This window comes from Nilaparvata lugens, chromosome 12 (assembly GCF_014356525.2).
Source record: "Nilaparvata lugens isolate BPH chromosome 12, ASM1435652v1, whole genome shotgun sequence".
Lineage (NCBI taxonomy): Eukaryota > Metazoa > Arthropoda > Insecta > Hemiptera > Delphacidae > Nilaparvata > Nilaparvata lugens.
In genome coordinates, this window is record NC_052515.1 from 26249785 (window position 1) to 26267573 (window position 17789).

At 33.5% G+C, this 17789-nt stretch overlaps 1 protein-coding gene across 1 annotated transcript in view; it reads right to left on the bottom strand.

The window, feature by feature from the left end:
* The window catches only part of LOC111045057 (fat-like cadherin-related tumor suppressor homolog), a 763395-nt gene that overhangs the window by 548825 nt on the left and 196781 nt on the right, over positions 1-17789 (bottom strand).

Sequence of the window (17789 nt, forward strand, 5' to 3'; positions counted from 1 at the left end):
TTTTAATCATTTATATAATACCTGTACAAGGAAAAATTAAAACAAAATTGAAATTGATTTTCTCAATATCAATATGTGATTTTTTCAAGACAATATCATGATTCTACTATTAAATTAAGACAATGTCAATATTGTTCTAATTGAGAAAGATTGTTTTGTGCCTTAACTATCAACTAGCATAGAATGATCAAGTAGTGGAATATTGCAATAATCACAGAATTTCACAGATGACAGTCTTCATGGATGGAAACTGAACTACACCTACAGCGGTGTCTACCGAGTCGAGCCTATCAAGTGGGGGTCTTGTTTCGGGTCAGATCAGTTGTACTCCACAACCCCCCCCCTCAACCGAAGATCCCCCCCCCCACCGAGGAGGCTTAATTGAACGGCCGTCACCCCAACATGTGTCGGAATTTTATAACGTCATTGGCTCACGTCACACTGTTCCAGATCCAATCCTTAAGGGGGGACTTGGGGGAAACCAAGGCATCACATGGTGGGGGATTACAGGGGGTTGACATAAAGAGGGGAAGTATGGGAAAGGGATGCTGGGGAGTGGAAAACAGGGGGAAGAATATTGTCAACTACAGGTTAGGTTCGACAGGTTGGATCTAATACACGGAGGAGAAAGCACCTATACTAGTAGGAGGTTAACCTGACCTCAGTTATTGAATTTCATCTCTGAACTTGTGGTCTGTTTATGAACTCTAAATGAATGAATGGTGGAGAAATGGATGAATGGTGGAGAAATGGATGAATGGAGGAGAAATGAATGAATGGTGGAGAAATGGATGAGTGGAGGAGAAATGAATGAATGGTGGAGAAATGGATGAATGGAGGAGAAATGGATGAATGGAGAAGAAATGGATGAATGTAGGAGAAATGGATTAATGGAGGAGAAATGACTGAATGGAGGAGAAATGGATGAATGGAGGAGAAATGGATGAATGGAGGAGAAATGGATGAATGGAGGAGAAATGGATGAACGGAGAAGAAATTGATGAATGGAGGAGAAATGGTTGAATGTAGGATGAAAATGGATGAATGTAGGAGAAATGGATGAATGAATGAACGTAATTTAACAAATGAATAATGAACAGACAAATAGCTAGAATGGAAAATCAATGGATAGATGATTAACGGATGAAGAATTTATAAACGAAGAGATATATGTTTTTTATGAAGGACAAATGAACGTATAAAGATGAAGAAAACCTTCAAAAGATTCTAAGAATAAGAGTGAATACTGGTGAAAAAGAATTCATTAGGCACAGTTCAATAACTTACTCAAAATCTTTATTACACCCAAAACTTGAACACATGTATATATATAATTTATAAAAATATATATATATATATATATATATATATATATTTGCAGAGTGTTAGAAATACTTCCAGGGCGCAAATAGTATAAGATGAATAGAGTGATGGATGAAGTTGACGTCACAAAAAAATCAATTATAAAGGTGAGTCGCATCAAAGTATAAAATGAATAAAGCCTTGGGTTTAATATATTTTATCAGTAAATGATGCACAACATTTCCAACAAAACAATCTTCCATTTGATAAGGAGCCTATTTCCTCAATCTTTCACTGAAAATTTGACAACCATCAATTAACTCAATGTTAATGACTTTTGAACCACTCTTTAAACAAACCAAGTACCTCAACAGAACTCAACGCAGTTGTAAAAATACAAAAACCCAGCATAAATCGATAACAACCCACAAAACAAAATCAAATCAAGTCACTGCAGTTCATTAGAGTACATGGTTGCCGATCCCTACAGAACCACAAACCCAAAACACCACAATTTATGAATGAAAGCAGGATTACATTGTTATGATAACGAAACAAAATGGAATCTAAGTGGTTAGTTAGTACGAAGGTCTGCCAACAACTATACCACAGACGTCATTAAAGTACCACGTTGGGGTGTATGAAGATAACAAGGTTCAGAATAAATTGAATTCGAAATATACGAATTCAATTCTTGGCTCTCCAGTCTACCCTTCTTGTTCATCCTCTAACTATACAGTATCACCTATTTCACTCACAATATATTTTTATCCTCCATCTTGTTTCAATCCCCGACACATATTATTATTATAGTGGTGTATCATTATTAGGACTAAGTTTAGTATTAGCAACTTTTGTATGTATAATATAATACTTTTTGTATAGTTGACAAGTTGATATTGTGGTAATTATTCATATTGAATGTAAAATACTAAGAAATTGCAAAAAACCACAGATTTATTGATACTTAGAAAGATCGGTTTCGGTTATTACACCATTGTCAATCTCTGATAAACAATCAGAGATTTAACAGAGATCTCTGTTTATCAGAGATTGACAATTGTGTAATAACCGAAACCGGTCTTTCTAAGTATCAATAGTTCTGTGTTTTTTTTTTACAATTTCTTAGTCTTTTTCGTTCAATATATTAATAATGGTGTAAATACCGTATCCAAAATTAGTTGAATAAGCTAGTAGCTTTCACAAAGTTGAGTTATCTTCATATAATAAGTACGAGAAAACAAGAATGTTACTACAGTACTAGAAATGAATAATAATCATTCGATATACCTAATCTCTAATGCACACAACATTATAACGAATAAACCCAATAATTGACAAGTTGTATTTTGAATATGATGGAATTTTCGAGAAAAACAAAATGGAGTAGGATAAATAGAGGAGAGATAATATTTGAGGAGTAGAAACTTACCAAAAATTCCAACAAATGATTGCAGTAGATGAAATTAAGTTCAGCTTACCTGTGAAAAGAAAGAAATAATTGTTATTGGAAAAACAACAACAAAATGAATGTAGAGTGACATTATAGATATCTGCCATACAATATTCCTCAATGTAATGCATCACCCTCTATGAACAACTCTCCAAATCTCATGAACAACAAAAATCAAAGTTTCAATGCAAGACTTGAATGACAAGAATGTAATTTGTTAAGTAAGTAATTTCATTGATGAAACTTGATTTGATTTGTATTAATTTAAATTATTGAATAATTTAAATAAATCCGTCGGTTCCGGTTATTACACCATTATCAATCTTTGATAAACTGTGGTTTTTTGACAATTTCTTAGTCTTTTTCATTAAATATAATAATTATGTATATGTTATTTCAACCTGAAACTCATCTATCTCTATCTATTCACGGCCAAACTATCCAACATTTTTAAATATTACATTTCCTATTATTTTTTTGGAAATTGAGCTCGCTGTGCTAAATTTTAAAAAGATTATATTGGAAATAATGTAGAACTAATACAATTCTTGGTTCTCCAGTTTACCATTCTTGCTCATCCTCCAACTTTACAGTATCACCTATCTCATCCAAAATATGTAAGTTACTCAATCTTGTTTCAAACTGAAACTCATTCTTTTATCTAGCTATTTCCGTTAACAGTATTCAACATTTTTAACATGTATTTCTAAAATAATCATCGGAAATTGAGCTTCATGTATCGATCTACATCCTATTGTAATGCATCATCACCATCATTATCTATAAATCCTATATTATCTATTCCATTCATCGTAACTCTATCCTCTTCTTATCCTATTGTTTTATCTCTTTCCGATACTCTCCTATGGTGAGGTCCACGTTATAATGGCAGTGTTTGATTAGCAATTGTATTTCTATCCTTGTCTATCATTCAACAAAGCGGATAGCGCTATCACTTTCTCGCTTTGCTCTGTTGCCAGATCGTCTTCTAACAATGTAGAATTAATAATTGATTAACAAAATACTCTATCGTAATAATTATGAAAATTCATTATCAAATTATTGAAAAATAAAATTTCTAGCTTGATGAAAAATAATTGATTATTTTAAACGAGAATGAACCGTTAATTTACATCAATAAACCTGAATCAGCTAACGTCTATAGAAGGCATTGACAAAATATTTTATCTTAATTATGAAAATTCATTATCAAATTATTGAAAAATATAATTTCTAGCTTGATGAAAAATAATTGACTATTTTAAAAGATAATGAACCGTTAATTCACATCATTAATCCTGCATCAGCTACCGTCTATAGAAGGCATTGACAAAACAGAGGATCGGCAACGCTTTTCTCCTATCTTTCTCCACTGTCATTATACCGTGGACTTCACCAACTAATATAACTACTTTCATATCTAATCCCTTCCTATCCTCTTATACCAACTCTCTCCCTTCATTTTAGTATACATTTTGAGGTTGAGTGGTAGAGAGGACTTAAAAGTCCTAACTCCGCCTAATAAAGAATTTTTTCATTTCATTCGAGAATACAGCATTCATCCATTATACATTTCAATCGCATCATAAAATGTACAGTATAAATGAATAGAAAAAAAATTCTATCCCACGAAAAATTAACAAGCTCCACTTCGTTAAAATGTGGAATAGTATAACCCGAATTCCTTCCACCAAATAAAAAAATGAATCTGCCATGCATGTAGAGAGAATTTTTTAAAAGTATTAACGAAATACACCGCTGACTATCAGATTAAAATATTTAAAAAGAGGGAAATCAGATTAAAGGAGAGGGAAGAATCGAGGGGACAGATAAAGTCGGAAAATTTGAGAGGAAAATAAATTGCAGTAAAACAATTTTCAGTGTCACATGAAACAACGGAGAGCTTTTAAACATTTACCTACGTTATGCTATGTGGAAAATTGACAGCATTATGCGTTCAGAAGCTGACATCGTCCCTGGGGGACTTGCATATCTTGGATATAGATATATTCATACTGAATATACTTTGGATTCATCCCCGATACACAGATATAGGTTAATCCTAGAAGTATATTTATCCTGGATATAATATTAACCATTGGTACATAGACGTCATTGATAAACAGATGTGCTTCGCCTTATTATATATAAAATTTTAACATGTATATTTATTTATGTTCATGTATACTTAAGCGTGTTGTATGTGAATTATATATATATCCTTGTAGAGCGTCATGTGATAATACGCAACATATTTCCCTTAGCTTGGCGGTCTATTTATAAGCCAGAATCTCACCAAAGGTAGTGGGATATTGTGAGATGAAGAGACGGCTGAATGGGGGATTGATTGAGTACTTTATTTATGTGGATTACAATATATACTGGCTTATACACTTATATACAATAGCTTACAATACAGTAAAATTATAGATGAATTTACATAATGGACTAAGAAAATAATTATTGAACTGTATATGATATGAGAAAAGCAATTTGGAATAACTATAGATAATATTGTTATGCATCTACATAAATTGGCAGAGCTTTGGACAAATTAATGTCCACTCTTCGGAAAGAATATTAAAAATATCCTTTCCACTAACTCTCTACCAAAACGTTAATTTTCATCAATTCAACTAAGGATTTATTTATAAATGGAAATATTGTAAAGGTTTCAATTAATATGAATATTCAAGAGAAAGAAAAACAGAAGATTAATAAAGGAAAATAATTATATAGGTAGATAAGATCAAATCATTGATTAATAAAATGGAGTGGGCTGTAAGTAGATCAGTGTAATCAACTTTTAGTAATATAAAGCAGTATGCAGTGAATAATTAAAATAACATGAGTTTATATGATATATATATACAATTTATTCTATAACAGGTTTATATGTTTTTATTGGTGGGATGGGTGAGGGATGGTAGAGAGAGATTGATTGAGTACTTTATTTATGTAGATTACAATATATACTGGCTTATACACTTATATACAATAGCTTACAATACAGCAAAATTATAGATGAATTTACATAATATAGACTGAGAAAATAATTATTGAACTGTATATGATATGAAAAATCAATTTGTAATATAATAACTATAGATAATTATATTGTTATGCATCTACATAAATTGGCGGAGCTTTGGACATATTAATGTCCATTCTTCGGAAAGAATACTAAAAATATCCTCCCCACTAACTCTCTATCAAAATATGGTTATACAGAGAAACATTGTATAGAGAGAGATCGACAGCCGGCCCTCTCCCACTTAACCCTCCTATACAATTCTAATCATTTACATCACAACAACATAAGGAAATAATCTCTTAATAGAATAATAAGAAATATGATAAAAAAAAGTATATATCAATATAAGTAAGTCAAGAGTATGGGTGGAGTAGGAAAGAGGGCTGGAAGAGAGAAGGAGAACGAAGGAGAAAGGAGAATGAGTAAAAAGTGATGAGATAATGTGAGATGGGAATTTGATGACTGGAATGTTAGTGGTATATTGTGAGATGAAGAGACGGCTGAATGGAAGAGAAAGAAAAAATGGGTGAAGAGAGAGTGAGAGTGTGGGTGGAGTAGGAGAAAGGGTATAGAGAGGGAAGGAGAACGAAGGAGAAAGGAGAATGAGAAAAAAAGTATGAGATGGTATGAGAAGAGAACTTGATAAATGGAATGAGGTGGGGAGGGGAAATTCAAAGAGATAAAGATAAATTAAGGCAGCAAGAGCAATGTATTATGGGGGAGAAAGACACGATGTGGAATAAAGGAAAGGTAAGAGCGAAGAAGAAATATTAAGATGATGTTGGAAGAAAGGAAAATATATTATGGAGGAAAATAAATAAATATAAAGGAAGGGGGATTAACTAAATAATATTCACGGGAGGAAAATGAGATGAAGGCAGTTTCTAAGGAAAATGAAAAAGGGGGAATTAACAGGTTAAATTAAGAGTGAGCACGTATAAACTTCAATTGAAAACATTGAATGAAGAGAAAAAAGATAAAGCACGAAGAGAAATAGCGTTCTTTCACTCTTGATTTCAGATGTAGATCTGGACAAGATGAACTGAGAAAAAAGTTAGGAACTACACAACGAAAAAGACAAAGAATGAATAATGAATAAAGATGGAAAACAACTTTCATAAGCAATGGAAGACAAAGTTAGGGAAGCTAATGTCATAATGTTAGATTATACGATGAGATATCAATTCATATCATCCAATATGACAGAGTGGGTGCTGAGGAAAAGTAAGAAATCGTAGAAATTGTTTTTCATCTACTCTACAAAGCATGGATCGAAAAAACAAATCATCCCAGTTGTGTGATTAGTGTAAGTCGACAAACCAGTGTGGTGAGTGAATGAAATAATCAGAAAGATTTCAATAAAATCGATAGAAAATAAATTAATTCACTATATTTCAATCTGAACACGTCTCCCAGGATTATTTATTTATTTTTTTATACAATTACAAACTATCACCAGAGGTTTGACCTGAATACTACAACGGAACTGACTTTTCTAAAAATATTTATATTGAGTGACAACCCAACCAGAATACCACAGAAAAGAAGACATTTTCAAAAATTACAATTACCAGACATCCATTAGGGGAATCTGCCACAAAAAAAATCAGGAACTAACACAGACGACCTACTCAGGATTTCTCTCTCTCCGAGAATATTGTTACACAAGTTAACCTCCTCAAAAAAAAAACTGTCACAAAAGATAAACTTTCCCAGAAATTGTCAGAAAGAGCGCGATAACTTCCCAGAATCGCCTACAAGCTCGGATACATTTCGCTTTTATCTTCCCGTCTAATTTTTCCCGGCGCAAGAATTATATAAGATCCAATTTAATTATGAATGAGAAAGATTCTAGGATAAGGATGGGGGGAAAGGAGGTACGGGGGTGGGGGGATGAAAAGGAATGAGTAGATTAAAAGTGCCAGCAGCGTGTAATACCCTTGACACCATGGGAACGCCCCCCCCCCCCCACCGCTCATTTTGAGCTGACTCAGATCCAAGGGGTGTAATTCCAGGGGGGTGTAGTTGAGGATTTTAGATTGTAGAGGGAACTGGTGGGGAGGAAGGTATTAAAAATGCACAAAGCTAGACGACTGTCGCAAATCTCCTTTTAATCCTGAACTTCCTCCCCCCCCCACCATGACAAATTTATGAAAATTGAACTCATGAAGCTGAGTGATGCTCCTCCCCACCCCCCGAATCATACGCCAACTCCTCTTTAAGTGATTTCATTTCTTTTATTTACTATCTCGCTTGCTGTAGAGCCTTCTCATACCCTCCAGCAATTATTTTCCCTGCTATGTCACTTGCTTATTCTCGTCTCTCTCCTTTTTAAACTTACAGTGAACCCCTCAATTTATTCCCCTTGCAAGTCTTGGTTGTATATTACAACCTTACTATACAAACCTTCCCCTCCGTGTTTGAAAAACGTAGCGATCCTCGTCAAATCAATAATAATTGTTTTTAAATATAAATGAAAATAGAAATCTAAGTACCCTTTTTAAAATTGTTCAGTCACGGCATGTTTCGGCTATATGATGCCATTATCAAGTGACTGGAAAATAAATAAATTTATTGACAAATTTATTTTTTTATTTACTCTTATGGCTTTTATCGGCAGAGAGATCCTTTAGGATGTTCTGCCTTGCCGTATTACCCAATGTCATTTCCTATCAACACTCAAGTTTATAGGTTATGGCTTGGGTTATTTATTGCCAAATCATTTTCGCTCTTTATCCCCCACTTTTCTTTCTCCTCAATTCTATGAACTCTGCAGACTCCTGAAAATAATACAGCTTCTTCTACTGTAAAAATCAATGATTCATTGTAGCATCCAATAAACAGCAAAGCAACGAATAGAGAGGTCAAATTATTCAACTTTGATAGACATTCGATGAAAATCCGTTGAATCATCTTTGACGTAACTTTGATAATCCTCCGATATCTCCCGTTTCTTCTACATCCAACTTTACACAAGTGAAATCAATTCTTATCCTCGATTATTATTTTTACAACTGGATAAGCAGCTAGATTAATGGAATTTGTAACGAAGATCCTAATTAAATATTTAAAAGAGGGAAAACATTTCTAAGAAATCTTGACTGATGTAATCTTTATCGTCTGATGTAATTCGAAGAACATTCTCAAAGAACGGATCTCATCTTCTCAACCTCCCATAACTTTTTCTAAAGGATTACGCAAAATGTTTTCCTCTTCAGATGTCTGCCATTCAAGAGCTATGAATTTTCAATCATTTAACAATTAATTGGAAATGATATTGGATAAAGTGGATTTTACTTGATTCTTGATAAACTTCTGAATTTTTGAGGGTATTGAAATATATCATTTGCTTATTTATTTATCATTCACAATCAACTCAAGGACAAAGAAACAGACTGAAGTCCAAAACTTCTTTTTATCCCAATTTCATAAAATAAATCGTCAAAATAAAGGTTATGTAAGACTTTTCAATTCTTCAATAATTTCCACATTGAATAAAATACTATATACATTTTCAATTTTGAATTTAAAAGCTTAATATGGAAGTCCAAAACACACACCAAACAGAATATAACACACAATAAAATTATCCTTGGAAGTCAATTCATGACTTAACTATCAAAAATTAGTGATGTAAACTGATTACAACATAGTTTAAAAAGTTTGGGTTTTCAACTAATGGTGGCCACTGACAACTGGACAAGTGTGTGAACATGTATGTAGACACATTGTTGTGTCATCAGAGCGAAAGGCTTCGAACAAATTTCATTGAGGTTAGGTTTTTGCATCTTCGATTTTCTGTTGTTTATTTCCTCTTCGCTGCTGTGTTTGAGGTTTATTTATTGTTATTGGTTGTTTTTATGTTAGAAGACGCTGTCAAACACAACATTCATGACAAGCATGTTTGAACACGCAAATTCAACACACTTATCCTGTCGTTAGTGGCCACCCTTATTCAAAAAAAACAACAATTCGCTCATTTGAATGCATCATGATTACACAAGGATTTTTCAAGCGGTTATTCAATTCCAACATTACATGAATCCTATACTACTATGTCGAAAACGGTTCTAACGATTCTCACGAAATTTTGAACAAAGTAGGTTTATGATAAGAAAATTCGATTGCACTAGGTCTCAACCCTGGGATAACTCGCTGAAGGACATAAATACGTCTTTGGAAAAACAGCTGGAAATTTTGTCGTCTGTCGATACCGTAATGGAAGAGAAGGAACGAGTGCATGTGTGTGGGATCATCCAGATGTGGGATCTTCTCACGAGAAGAATAATTCAGCAAAAAAAACTTATTTTCGTTTATTTATATTTTCTATAGAAAACATGTTTACTTCAGAAACTCCAAAATAGTAACTAGATGCTGTTAGTGTAGAATAGTACATAGTTATATTAACAAATAATGTAGCAAACATAGTATATTATCATTCTAAATCGAATTCATAATGTCAGCATTGGCTAAATGGGAACCGTTGATGTTATTTACAGAGAACACTGACCGTGAGCTGGATGTGTGATTTCAACTCCAATCTGGCAGCATTAGTTGAACGGGAAACCTTGATGGTTGTTTATGAGGAATGCTGCCAGTGACTCGACCAGCTGACTACGACTCATGTGTCATTGGATAAAGTTACAATCCGTCTTGATTTTCTTGAACTTGAAGTAAGCCCTCGGAATGGCCCCCTGAATCACGACATAAAACAGTGTCAGATCTGGCAGTAAAATTCGAGCTCCTACACGATTTGAGTAAGTTATTCAATTCTTCAAGCTTTGAATTGAGAGACAGGTCCACAAATAGCAGTCGTCGATGTTTAACTGAGGTGAAGTTTTTGAATACATCTACTTCAAGTTGTCACGAGAACTTATTTATTTATTATTTGATGGGTTATTATTTATTTATTACTCATTTATTTCTCTATTTATTGATGAATCAAGATGCTAAATTAAGCTGTAGCACTAGGACTATTAGACCATTAAGGTGCATACAGATTTACGCGCCGCGAACATGAGCAATTCACTTTTAATCAGCTGATGCCAAGCTTTTTATATCTGTATCTTACCGTTTCTGTAAAAATACAGATATAATCAGCTGATTAAAAGTGAATTGCTCATGTTCGCGGCGCGTATATATGTACGCACCTTTATAAATCACCAATGAACTTGAGTTGATCAATGATTTCATTATTTCGGAACATAAATTTCATCCAATTTCTTGGAAATGAAAATACAACCTATCTCTCGAAAAGTTTACTACTATTTATGAAATTTCGGAGTGGAGCAGTTTTGGGCTATAGTGAGGTCCACGTTACAATGGTAGTGGAGAAAGATAGAACAACATTCCCGATCATCTGTCTTGTCAATGTCTTCTATAGACGGTAGCTGATATAGGTTTATTGATGAAATATCAACTGATCATTCTCATATTAAATATTCAATTTTAATTTATAAAGCAAGAAAATATTTTCAATAGTTTTACCATGAATTTTCATAATTAAGATAGAATAATAATTACTATTAAACGAAAATCCCAAATTGCAATATCTCAGTCATTTTATTTCCATGACGATGGAATATTTTGTTGATTAATTATTAATTCTACATTGTTGGAAGACGATCTGACAACAGAGCAAAGCGAGAAAGAGATAGCGCTATCCACTTTGTTGAATGATAGACAAGGATAGCAATACCATTGTCAATCAAACACTGCCATTATAACGTGGACCTCTTTGTTCTCGCTCAGTTATATCTCTATTATGATCTGTGATTTACTTTTTATTTGAAGGGTTATTATTTTTTATTTATGACTTATTCATTTCTTTATTTATTGATAAATCGACATGCTGCATTCAGCTGTTGCACTAGGCCTATTCGACCAATGAACCTGAGTTGATTAATGATTTCTTCATTTTGGAACATATATTTGATCCAATTTCTTGGAAATGAAAATATAACATATTTTTTGAAAAGTTTAAAGTTTGATGAATAGGATGAATGGTGTGAAAACTTGAGAGAATCATATTCATTGGGAAATCAAGAAACCAGTTTCAGTTTTTGAATCATTATCGATTTCTAACAATATAAAATTAGAGAGCAACTGAGTCTAAAAGTGTTCCTATCACCACTATGATAGGCCACAGATAGGATATTCTGGGTGCTATTTGTTTTGTGTGATTCTATAAAATGATTTTGAAATATTCTTCACAAACATAAATTTTTTTCAAAAAATAATGACTGGGTTCCTATCAATTTCTTTCGAAAAACTTGGAAAAGGATGTCAAAAAACTCGATTACACTCCACCCCTGGAAGCTATCGAATGATCAATCAATATGACTCAAAAGCTTCATGATTTTCTATAGGGGTACAGCACTGATGTTTAATAATTAATGACTTTTAAAAGGATTTATCTTCTCAAATATCCAAAAAAATTTGTGATTCATCTGACCACATTAAAAATCCAGGAAGAAATGCAAAGAGGGGAAAAAGAGCAGAAAAAAGAGCTAGCGAACAAAATTCAATCGGTTTGGAAACCCAGCAAATGCCAGTCTTTTCTAATATCTTTTTGCCTACTCTTTGCTTTCTTTTTTCTCATTTTTTCTCTCTTCTATATGTTCGTATTCTTTTCTCTTCTTCCTTCTCGAATTCCTCCCTCTACTCATCCTACCAAACACCACCACCTTTTTTTCCTCCACCCCCTCTTTAATCGCTTCCTTCATCTATCTCCTTCTTAATCACTACCTTCTTGTTCTTGTTCTTCTTCCCCTTCTTCTCCTTCTTGTTCTTCTTCTTCATCTTGTTCTTGTTCTTCCTATCCTTCTTGTTCTTGTTCTTCTCCTTCTTCTTCTTCTTCTTCTTCTACCCCTTCTTCTTCTTCTATCTCTTCTCCTGCTTCTCCTATTCTCCTACTCAAACCTCTTCTTATTCTTCTACTCTTCCAACTCCTCCTTCCACTTCCCCAACGTCTACCCCACTTCTTCTACATCTTCTTCTCCTTCTTTTCCTCATCTACTTCTCCCTATCCTTCTTCTTCCCTCTTCTTCTACTGCTTTTCTATTATTTTCCATTTCTCAATCTTCTTACACCTTCTCCTCCTTCTTCTTGATCCTATTCTCCTGCTTCAACTACTCCTTTGCTTCTCTTTCTTCTTATTTTCTTCTCTCTTTTACATGTTCGTATTCTTATCTCTTCTTCCTTCTCGTACTCCTCCCTCAAACTCATCCTCCCAACAACCACCACCTTCTTTTTCACCTCCTCCCGCTCCTCCTCCTCTTCCTTCCTCTTTTTCATCATCTTCTTCTTTTTTCTTCTACTTCTTCATCTTCTTCTTCTTTTTCTTCTCCACTTCAAGGATCTCTTCCTAATCCACCTCCTCCTCTTCCTAATCTTCTTCTTCTTCATTTCCTGCTTCTCTCCCTCTCTCTCCTTCTTCTTCTTCGTCCACTTCTTCTTCTTCTTCTCCTTCTTCTACTTCTTCTTCTCCTCCTTTTTTTCTTCTTCTTCTTCTACTTCTTCTTCTCCTCCTTTTTCTTCTTCTTCTTCTCCTAATCCTCCTCTAACTCCTCTTCTCCATCAACTCCTCATCCTCCTCCTACTCCTCCTCCTCCTCCAACTCCTCTTCTCCCCCTCCTCATCCTCCTCCACCACCTCATCCTCCTCCAAATCATCTTCTCCTCCTTCTTCTCCTTTCAAACTTCTTTTTCTCCTAGTCTACTTCTTCTCTCACTCCCTCCTACTCTTCTACTCTTCTTCTTCTATCCTCATCTCTCTCCTCCTACTCCCTCTCTTTTATTCTACTACGAGAGACGAATTGAAATCAGCACTGAGTACACGAACCGAATGAATGGATGAACGGCAAGCAGATTGTTTATTATTCATCGTGATGAATCAGACGCTATCGATGAATTCAATCTTCGATTTGGAGAGATTTTCATTCGTCAGTGATCAAACAATACTGGTATGCTTGAACTATATGTTCGAAATACTTGGTGCTATTACAGTGCTTGTTTGTATACTGTCTGTACTATCAAGTGGTATTATAGACAGAGAAGAAAATGATCAAGAAGAAAACGTCTGAAAATTGACTTGATGGTTTCTTCCTATCAATCTATCACTAACTTATAAATCTTTCACTCGTCAACACTCACTCTCTCCTTTTTGTTTATTTCTTTTCCTCTCTAAATCACTATCTGTCTTTCTTTAATTATCTTCTTTCGCTTGATTGACTCATTTGGTGTATCTTAAAATAAAGTACTTCAACTCAACCGTTATGAGTCACTTGTTTTTCAATAGCAGAAGAGTCATTGATGATTTAATAGTTTTAACAGTCAGATTTGAAAATAAATCAGTACGAACTTAAATAAGTATTACACCCGTACTTCTACAGTGCTATACATAGCCAGACTGATTTTGAATACAGATTATCATCAAGTATAATAATAAAATTCTCGTCCAAAGAAATAAATTATTTTTATAAATAATAGCTTACTACTGATCTTAAACTAATTTTTCAATAGTAGAATGTAATATCTACTACTCAGTGTTTGAACCCTACAGGAGTCTGAGATAAATAAAATTCAAAGTCTCTATGAATAGGAATTGATAATTGTGTGACAGAAAATAAAACTGTTTTTTTTTCAATCTCAAAATAGTAACTTTTCTATTGTTCATTAACTGATATTGGAATGTTATTTCTACTACTGTATCTTGATTTATTATCTTCACAATTAATTTATAAATTATTCTTCATCTTTATTTATCTTCTTTCTGTTTGTTCATCATTTCATCACTACATCTCCTATCGACTTCAATAATTCAATCTGCATCTCCACGAATTGTGATCATTACAAGACATCCAGCTCTGAGTTTTTTCAAGTATGTATGAACTTCATTGTCACTTCTTGTAGTGGAAATTTGTAATTCAAATTCAGCAGACAAAACACTTGTCACCCACAGTCACTATTATTCAGGATATGGCGTCGTGATGATGTATGGACGGTACGTGCCAAATATGTGAGACGAAAAATGAATGCCATACAATAATTATTATTCCAAGGGAAAGAAGTGTCATTCAAGCACCACATTCATTTTCAAAAAGTTCGACATGAGAGTGTGAGGTGAATCATTTTTAAAATTTTTTACGAATTTTCTAAAAAGAGATGGTATGAAATGTCGTTGAATATTTAATCAAGAAAACAGATATAAGGTGAATTATTTTTAAAAAATTGACGAATTTTCTAGAAAGAGATGTTTCTAAAATGACGATGAATCCAATTTTTAATAATTATTTAGTCAAGAAAAAGATATTTCAAATTCTTTATGGAGCTTTAATCCAGAAAACAGATAAAAAGTGAATTATTTAAAAAAATTGAGGAATTTTCTAAAAAGAGATGTTTCTAGAATGACGATGAATCCAATTTTTAATGATTATTTAGTCAAGAAAAAGACATTTCAGATTCTTTATGGAGCTTTAATGTTGAGATGGATAGAACTTGGTTGTGGATTCCAATTTTCAATAGCCAAGTACACCTAATCTTTCAAAACAAATCAAGTTTTATTCTAAAGCCGTGTCCACACTGACAAACATGTTTGTTGAAACAGTTTGGGCAAATTTTATTATGTTTGACAAACAATGTTTGCCCGTGGCCAGTGTGGACGCGTCACCAAACAAAATATTTGTAAGTGGGTAGAACATGTTTTTTGTTTTACAGCAAACACTGAGAATGTTTAAAAAAACATTAAGTTTTGTTTGACAAACAATGATTGTCCAAACTTTTTAAAATGTTTGTCCCTGAGCTCCTCAACAAACATGTTTGCCGAACATGTATGTCGAACATTTGTTCAGTGTGGACACGGCTTAATAAAACACTGAGATGTTGTCGAGAAATATCACCAATTCATTGCAAAGTTACAAATATGTATTTACAAGTGTAATTTTGCAATAAGTTCGTGGTATTTCTAGACAGCATTCCAGTGTTTCATTATGGATAAATATCAGTACAACTCACCAACTACAGTATCTGAAGTCATTTTTTATTCAATAACAATACTTATACAACAAATTAGATTACAAATTCAAAGTTGTTCTGTGTTGTGGTGAAGATGGTGTTGTGTTAGATATCCGTATTGAATCAGAACGAATAATTGATAATGTCAAAGCCACTGGTTCATTTAACGAATTCGAGAACCGATTCTCATGGCCATAATTGGATATCTTGGGCGTTTCTAGTCTCGGCCAATGACGGTAGAGCCCAAACTCCATTCGTCGACCGCTTACGGCGAATCGTAAGGCTTCATCCATACTTAATATTCTGCTGCACGATTTTCAAACTCTCAGTTTCCTGGAGATTGTTAATGGTGTAAAATCAAAGACCAGAGATTTGTTTTAATTAATGAGTGGTTTTGGAAAATTCAGGTCGTTTTCATTCAAGAAGAACAAAAAAAAAAGAATGTTCCTACATTACCAGAAATCAATTATAATCATTCGATATACCTAATCTCTAGAACGCTAAACTTTACAACGATGAGATCACAACGAGTTGTGATTGAAATATGATGGAATTTTCATGAAAAAGAATGGAGTAGGATAAATAGAGATGGTGAGATAATATTAAATTTAAGGAGTAGAAACTCACCAAAAATTCCAGCAAATGATTGCAGTAGATGAAATTAAGTTCAGCTTACCTGTGAAAAGAAATAAATAATTATTGTTATTGCAAAAAATATTTTTTTGGACTCGGGGGACCTTGAAACGTACAGAAAACTTGGAATCAGGTTACCTTAATTTTTTGGGGGATGGAATACTTACTTCCCTTACCTATGGTAATAGGGCAAGGAAAGAAAAAACAACAGCAAAATGAATGTAGTCTTATTATAGATATCTACCTATAGAAAACCATACAATCTTCCTCAATATAATGCATCATCCTCTATCCAAATCTCATGAACAGCAAAAATCAAAGTTTTAATGCAAGACTTGAATGACAAGGATGTGATTTTTATGTAGGCCCAAGTAATTTAATTGATGAAACTTGATTTGATTTGTATTAATTTGAATTATTGAATCATTCAAATAAATCAGACATCAGTAATCATTAATCTCTACGACTACGATAATAATGATTATTCTGCAGTCCATACTTCAAAAACTTTTTAAAAACTCTGAAAGTATTCCCTTATCAAGTCGAGAAATCACTCTGATTGCAGGCATTACAAGATTGGTTGTACAAACGGATATCAATTTTGATCTTCCATCAGAGCTATGCTAAATATGGATGATCCACAGATTCAAAACATCATTAATTTGATTCTAGCATAGAGAATATGGTATAGGGCGTTAATTTCGCAACTTTTACTGTTATCTCAAGCCGATTACTGTCGATTATTGTCAATTTTTACTGTTTTGTTGGGGTGATAGTGTATGAACGGCACGATTTGAGAGACTACCAGTGTCAGACAGCTGCATGGGAAAGAACTACGTGGACTATCAGCTTGAGATAACAGTAAAAGTTACGACATAAACGCCCTATACCATGTGATATCTACCTATGCTATCGTTTCTCTATGATTCTAGTTAGTGCAACCCAGCATTGAAAACATTTCTGAACTAACTATACATTTTCAATACAATATTTTAGTGCTGGGGTACCATGCAATGTCTATCCATTGATAACAAAAACGTATTTTGCGGAAAATTACACGAGAAACCTACTAGAATATTCGAGAAACTTCTAATTGAGGTGACAATTATATGATGTCTCTCTTAACCTTCCTCTCAACGATGACTATGATCACATTACTACTAAACAAAATACCGTATTGTAAGTTAAGAAAGCAATAAAAGTTCCAAAATGAAATGGAATTGAAACTTGATACAATCCCTCCGAAATCTACATGAAATTTAATATGAACGTTATTTCAGGACGACCAAGTCTCAGAGACACTTCACCTGGAGTAATATATTAGCTGAAACTTAGCTAGTAAAATCTTCCTCAA